The sequence below is a fragment of the Gobius niger genome (genome assembly GCF_951799975.1).
Source record: "Gobius niger genome assembly, chromosome: 6".
In the NCBI taxonomy this organism is placed as follows: domain Eukaryota; kingdom Metazoa; phylum Chordata; class Actinopteri; order Gobiiformes; family Gobiidae; genus Gobius; species Gobius niger.
In genome coordinates, this window is record NC_136857.1 from 12,862,777 (window position 1) to 12,869,004 (window position 6,228).

At 40.4% G+C, this 6,228-nt stretch overlaps 1 long non-coding RNA gene across 1 annotated transcript; it reads right to left on the reverse strand.

Annotated features, from left to right (window-relative positions):
* Positions 1–342: 342 nt before the first annotated feature.
* On the reverse strand, positions 343–5,930 carry LOC306964458. The gene is made up of 3 exons (XR_013792969.1): positions 5,520–5,930; positions 799–859; positions 343–724 (listed from the first exon to the last, which is right to left on the reverse strand). It is a non-coding gene; the product is annotated as an uncharacterized lncRNA (long non-coding RNA).
* Positions 5,931–6,228: the final 298 nt, after the last annotated feature.

Genomic DNA, 6,228 nt, shown 5'->3' on the forward strand with positions numbered 1-6,228 from the left:
CCCTAGTCCAAACCCGTAACCCTCAGTAGATTACCAATGCTTATTAATACTTAACGAGCAGCCTGATATAGAGAGATCCATTTTAAAATTCTAAATGGATATTCTTACATTAGCTATTTTGTCATATTAATCTACATGGATAACTGAATATTGTTAAGAAAATAAACAATACATAAACATTGTTCCCAGGGGTGCCAATATTTCACAAGGGCACTTTAAATAGTTTAACATACATTTGTCAGCCTTTGTGGGGAAAACTTGATTTGAAATTTGAAATCTCAAAACAACAAAACAAAAAGGTTGTACAATTGGTAAATTAATTATTTTAAAGCTGTGCCGTGCAATGTTTCTTGAAAAACACTAGAGGGAGATCTATTCTAATGTATCTTGAACAGTTATTATTTTTTTTTACATTTTAAATCGTCTTTATTGTATTTTAACAACTTTGATAAATAACATAATAAATGTCATATTCATTTAACATACATCAAACTCTGAATTTTGAGTGATGAGTGAGTTTGTCTGGGAAGGCAATAGACTGTATAGTTATCACCTGAGCAGGGTGCAGTCCCACCCACCAAACTATACAACCTACTACCTCACCCGGACATAGCTCAAATCATAAGCAGTGATCCACGAGCCGAGGTGAGAGTGTGACTGCTCTGTTCTTAGCTGCGATGAGTGGAAAGCTGGACAGTGGGAGAGACGCTGGCTAAGCTGTCTCCTTGGGAAAGACAGTAGATTGTATAGTTATCTCAAAACGAGGTTAAAAAACCCCACAACTATTCAATCTACTACCTCAGCCCCCAGGACAGAGTTCGTGTGACCTTCAGCGGTGTGCTTCGTCAATGCAACTTCTCTGTAAAAAAGACAAAATAAATATTAGTTGTATTTTTGTTGAATCACTGTACTATATATTCAGGAAAATATCATGAGATGAAATACTTTTATGTCCGTCAATTTTACAATACTCATTCCTCAAAGTCATTTCAAGTTTCAAGGTTAAATCTGAACAATATTGTGAGCCGCAACATCCTCTTTCACATGAGTAAATAAATTATACAAAGGTTAATCATTTGTTCTGTAACTTTTCAGCCTTTATAGATAATGTTTTAATTGTGGTCAATAATGGGCCAATTGACCAACTTTTCTGGAATTTTAAATACAATCAGAAATGATTTATTGCTGTTATAATAATAATAATAATAATAATAATAATAATAATAATAATAATAATAATAATAATAATAATAATAACAACATTATTATTATTATTATTATTATTATTATTATTATTATTATTATTATTATTATTATTGTATTATATCTTAAAACTATTGAAGTGTGATGAAACTCACGAGTTAAGATTCTGGTATGTTACCGCAAAAAGCTAAATTAATGAATTAATACAGCTTGACTCTGTGCCATGAATTGGTCTCAGGTTTTGACTTCATTCGAGTGGGCTATACCCCTGAATAGCTGTTCCTCGCTGACACACAAAGACTGCAGCTGATATGCTACCACCAGCTGCCTCTGATTCAAAGCAAGCCCAGGATCCTGCCCCAAAACAAATCAAGGAAACAAAATGGCGTCGTGCGTATCGGCCATTTTACGTCCTAAATACATTGTAAAACAGAGATTTACACTTGTTTCACAAGTCTGAAGCCTTTTATCTCCCAAAGAATGATAGCCGTTCTGAAGCACAGTGTCAGAAAGTCTGGATTATGCAAAAGAATGGGACACAGCCAATGGTCTGACACAGTGCCCTGACTGGGGGGGGGGGGCACTGTGAATACTGTGAATGCATCTAAATCTTTGATTTGTGCTGCACTATTGTACACAGTGTAGAAAATAACATAATAATAGTTTATTTGTGTCCGGGGGGCTTTGGTGAATGATTACTGTGTCACATTTCCTGTGTACAGAGAACCATCAGAGAACCATCATGCAGGCAATGTCAAATGAAAGCCAAAAGTCTGCAAAATAGTTTTAAAAAGGTCATATGCATGTTTTCTCTAATAAAGGGAGCTTAGTAATTTAAATATGGCAGTGTGCCACTGGGTTAACAGAGCAGTGACTCAAGGGTCAATGAGTGCCAGACTAATTGCCAGACGAGCCACCGATCGACAGGGGTTTAGGAGATACACATCTTGCATAAATCAGCATGAGGCGCAACCTCGGAGACTGGCCGAGAATGACCAATGGCTAGCAAGCAGCAGACCCTGCTAGTCTGATTACCCACGTCCAGACAGCGAGAGGAGGGGCTGAGGGTGTCCTGGCATGATGCCTGACTGCCAACATGTCAGTGACAAATCTAAGCTGCGTTTGGCTGCCAAATAGTCTTTTCACAGAGGCCAAAGTGACAAAGTATAGCACAGCCAGACATTAAAATAAATCAATTTGTGTTTGATTCAAAGTTAATCGTGGGAAACTGAAAATACGATGTGTCAGAATTGGCACACTTTTTTACACCAACTGTTTTGGAAACAGAGACCAACCTCTCTCTTGTCATGTGACTCTTGGCACCACTGTCTGTTATTGTGCAGCAGCGGCACATGGCTCTGACTGACTCTGTCCACAGCCTCCTAAAAACTCTGACTCCAAGAAATGAGAACATGTGATTTAATCAGTAAATCTGATCTGCATCAGAAAGACAATGTGGAGCTCTGAACATCATATCTGTCTACATAGTAGTAAACACAGTGTTGGATTGTGTCAAAAAGGACCTTGTCCTCTCGTGCCCTCAGATAAAGCTGCTTTTCTGGCCAACAAGGATAATGTTTTTTAGAAGAGCAACATAGGCTAATTTTGAGAAATTCCTCTAATATACTTTTGGCTGTATTATGCTTAAAACTACAAGATAAATGATAAAAAGCCATATTGTAACAAATCTTCACAATCAAAGTAAATTTGTCAGCCATTTTTACAAAGGCCCCCAAAAAAAGAATTTAACACTGCTAAAAATTAATTAATAAAATCATTCAATCAAAACTGTCAGCACTGCATGTAGCCGGGGTTCTTTGAATTTCCTCCATACAAAATATGCAAATCACTTAAACATACAAGTTAATTAACAAATCCCTGAACACACAGCGCGCTTCGCAGCCAACACTATTCTCCTCAGAAGGCGATTTTCAGAGGAAACACAGGCAGGGAAATACCTATTGGTCTGCCTAGTCCCTGCTTCGTGAGACAGGATGAATGCTTGGCACGGAGATGGCAGAGGGGGCACCAGACGAACACTTTGTGCCAAGAAATGGCCAGTGTCTGAGCACCAGGCTGAATTTCAATGAGGAAGAAGGAGGTGTTGGTAATGGTGGGCAAATGAGGAGAAGTCAGGAGCTCGAGTTGGCAGAGGTGCCCACAAATGGACAATTCCCACATGCAAATCTATACAATCATATCAAAGCATCGTTAAACTACGAAAAAACATGATGTATAAAATCCACACACCTGCTTCCCTTGCAATGCGGGAACTAAATGTTAGGGAAAGAGAATGATCTTGTTTGGTTTCTTGTTGGCACGTTGCCAGCTCTCATGTTTTGTACATCCTCATTAAACATGTAAAAAGATGCACAGATCATGTTCAGTAAAGGAGTATAGTAACCAGCACCAACAAATGAGATTGACCTGACACAGCGCGCTGAGAAATAAACTGTGTGGAGGAAAAAAAGGTCATTTTCTTTTGACAAAAACAGGTAAAAATGCTCACTTGAGGTACATGTATGTAGATCAGATAGTGTGAGTCAGATATTGTAAAGCCACGATTGTTTTGACAACTATTTATGTGTCTATATTATGCTACCCTACTACACCGCCATCAGTCACTTTCAGATATTTAATAATTTAACACTTTTGGATGCTAGGTGTTGAAGAAATGTATGGTTACTATGGTTTCAGTCTTCCTGATGGCTCAGACGCTAGGCCTGACATGTTTCTACACACCCACATAGTGCAGCATTCAGCAGTGTACTCTGAAAATGCACATAGGCTCAATACAGAGGTTGTTTATTCAGAATGGTGCATGTAAACATAAATGTATGCAAGAGTGCAAAGTGTCGCATGTGTGAGGAACAGCAGCTGCAGCTTCCTGCATGAAAAGACGAGCTTCCTGTTACTCTGCAGCAAACCACAGCCGGTCAGCCAAGATATCAACCAATCAGCAGCCACAATATCTACCAATCAGCCCTGTTGAGCCTGACTGCCTCTAGGAGGAAAACTCAGAAACATTATGAGGCAACATGATAAGTTCATCTGAGGATAGGTCAGGGGCGGGGACAGAGCTCTGTAACTCCTACCACTCTTTCTGTCTCAGTTGCTCTTGTTCTCTGCTTTTGCTCCTCAAATTTATTCTTAAAATATAACCGAATAACTACAAAAAATGGCATATGTTTATTGTTTATCAGGATAACGAACAACTTTATGCTCATACAACACTTTTGATTGAGTGGAGCTATGACAAGTATGCTCCTAATTTGTAGGGGGTATGTTGAGAGGGTCTGCCCTCGTTCACCGCTTATTAAACACGTGGCACAAAGGCGCCATCTTAACGCCAAGCCTTATTTAGATTTAAACTATATACTGTTAGATACCCTCTTGGCTTCTTTGTATTCGCAACACGCAAATTTATGAAATCCTGCAATCGTGCCAATAAGGGAGCATTAACTGCGTATTATGTTCACTTATTCACGTAATGTATTTTGAGAGAAAAGTCAGAATAACCACTAACTTTGAATAATTATAATATCTTGCTGCTCTCCATTTCTCTAAAATGTCTCTTTGAGTAAACTATGTCCTTTTCATTTCCGTTTGAACTTCCTCTAAAACATAAACTTGTATACAGTAGAGTGTGGCCTATATAGGCCTGCAGTGTCACATGAAGCTATGTAGGTGCAACCTTTCGACGGCCTATCTGATGGTAGAAAGATAAACTTCATGAACAAACAAGACTCATTTCTGCAACAGCCACTGCACAAGTCTTGATAAAGTAAATACAAAATTATTTATTTATGAACATTGAAAAAAATGTCACGATTGTGGTGTGTGAGCAGCCTTTTGATTCTCACGAGTGCTAACCACACTGCATAACTAATATAATGCACAAATCTGGCCTTCTAATGCAGGACAGACAACAGTACTGGCTTTTTTGTTATTGTGAATATACAAACCAACACCTGTTTGTACGAAAAGCTCAGAAAGTTTGAGCAGTACTCTGCAAGAGCTGAGAGCAGTGGAGAGCTGTTTTAGGACAGACATGGATAAAGGCCGAGGAGAGAATATGATCAGCAGAGAGCTGTGGGGTCTTTCTGAGCTTCAGAAAAGTTTCTCCTGCTGAAACATCGGGCCAAAATGGCGGAAAGCGTAGTGCGGCGTGGCAATTGGCGATGGAAGACACGTTTAAAGGACTAAGCGCAATACAACCAGCAAAGAAAAAGTCCAAGCCGAATGAGAAACAAGAGGGCAAAGCAGTGGCGTAGATGGGAAGAGTTGTCGCAGTAGCTATAAGAAAGGCCAAATACCTGGAGCCTGTACATGAGCGGCGGGCTGGGCTGCAGGACTGGAGCAGAAGAGGGCCGTGATGGCGGGAAGAAGGAAAAAGAGAGGAATAGAGCACACCCTCTGAGAGCTACACCCCTTTCCCACAATCCCCTCCTCCTGGCGTGAGTGCGTCTGTCCATACGGGTGGCACAGGGACGTGTGCTCACGCACAAGCTCCCACAAGTTTGAACTACAATGTGAGCAACAAAAAGACAGATCATATTCACTTACAATGGACCCGCGGTTGTTTCTGATGCACCAAAAGACAAACGCGAAACAGGCAGATAGGTATTGGACAGTTCAAAACACATGAGTTCGCCAGTCTTCGGATGCCCCTAAGCTCTGCCCTGTGTGCTGTTTGCCTTGCTGTGCCTGCCCACTTTGGCATCACGGCCAAGAGGGAAAAGAGAAATACGAGGGGAGGAGGGCAGATACACAGAAAGAGGAAGGGAGGGACATGCTGTTGTGGAGAGAGAGAGAGAGAGAGAGAGAGAGAGAGAGAGAGAGAGAGAGAGGAGAGAGAGAGTGTGAGGTGGACTTACCGAAACAGAGTTCAGAAAAAAGTGTCTATACAAAAAAGAGGACACACACGTTCAGCTGTGAGGATAGTGACACAAAACAGTCTGACAGCAGCTGGGAACTCTCTGCAAAGCTGTCTCTTAATCATCGAACATCCAAAATGCACCTCTC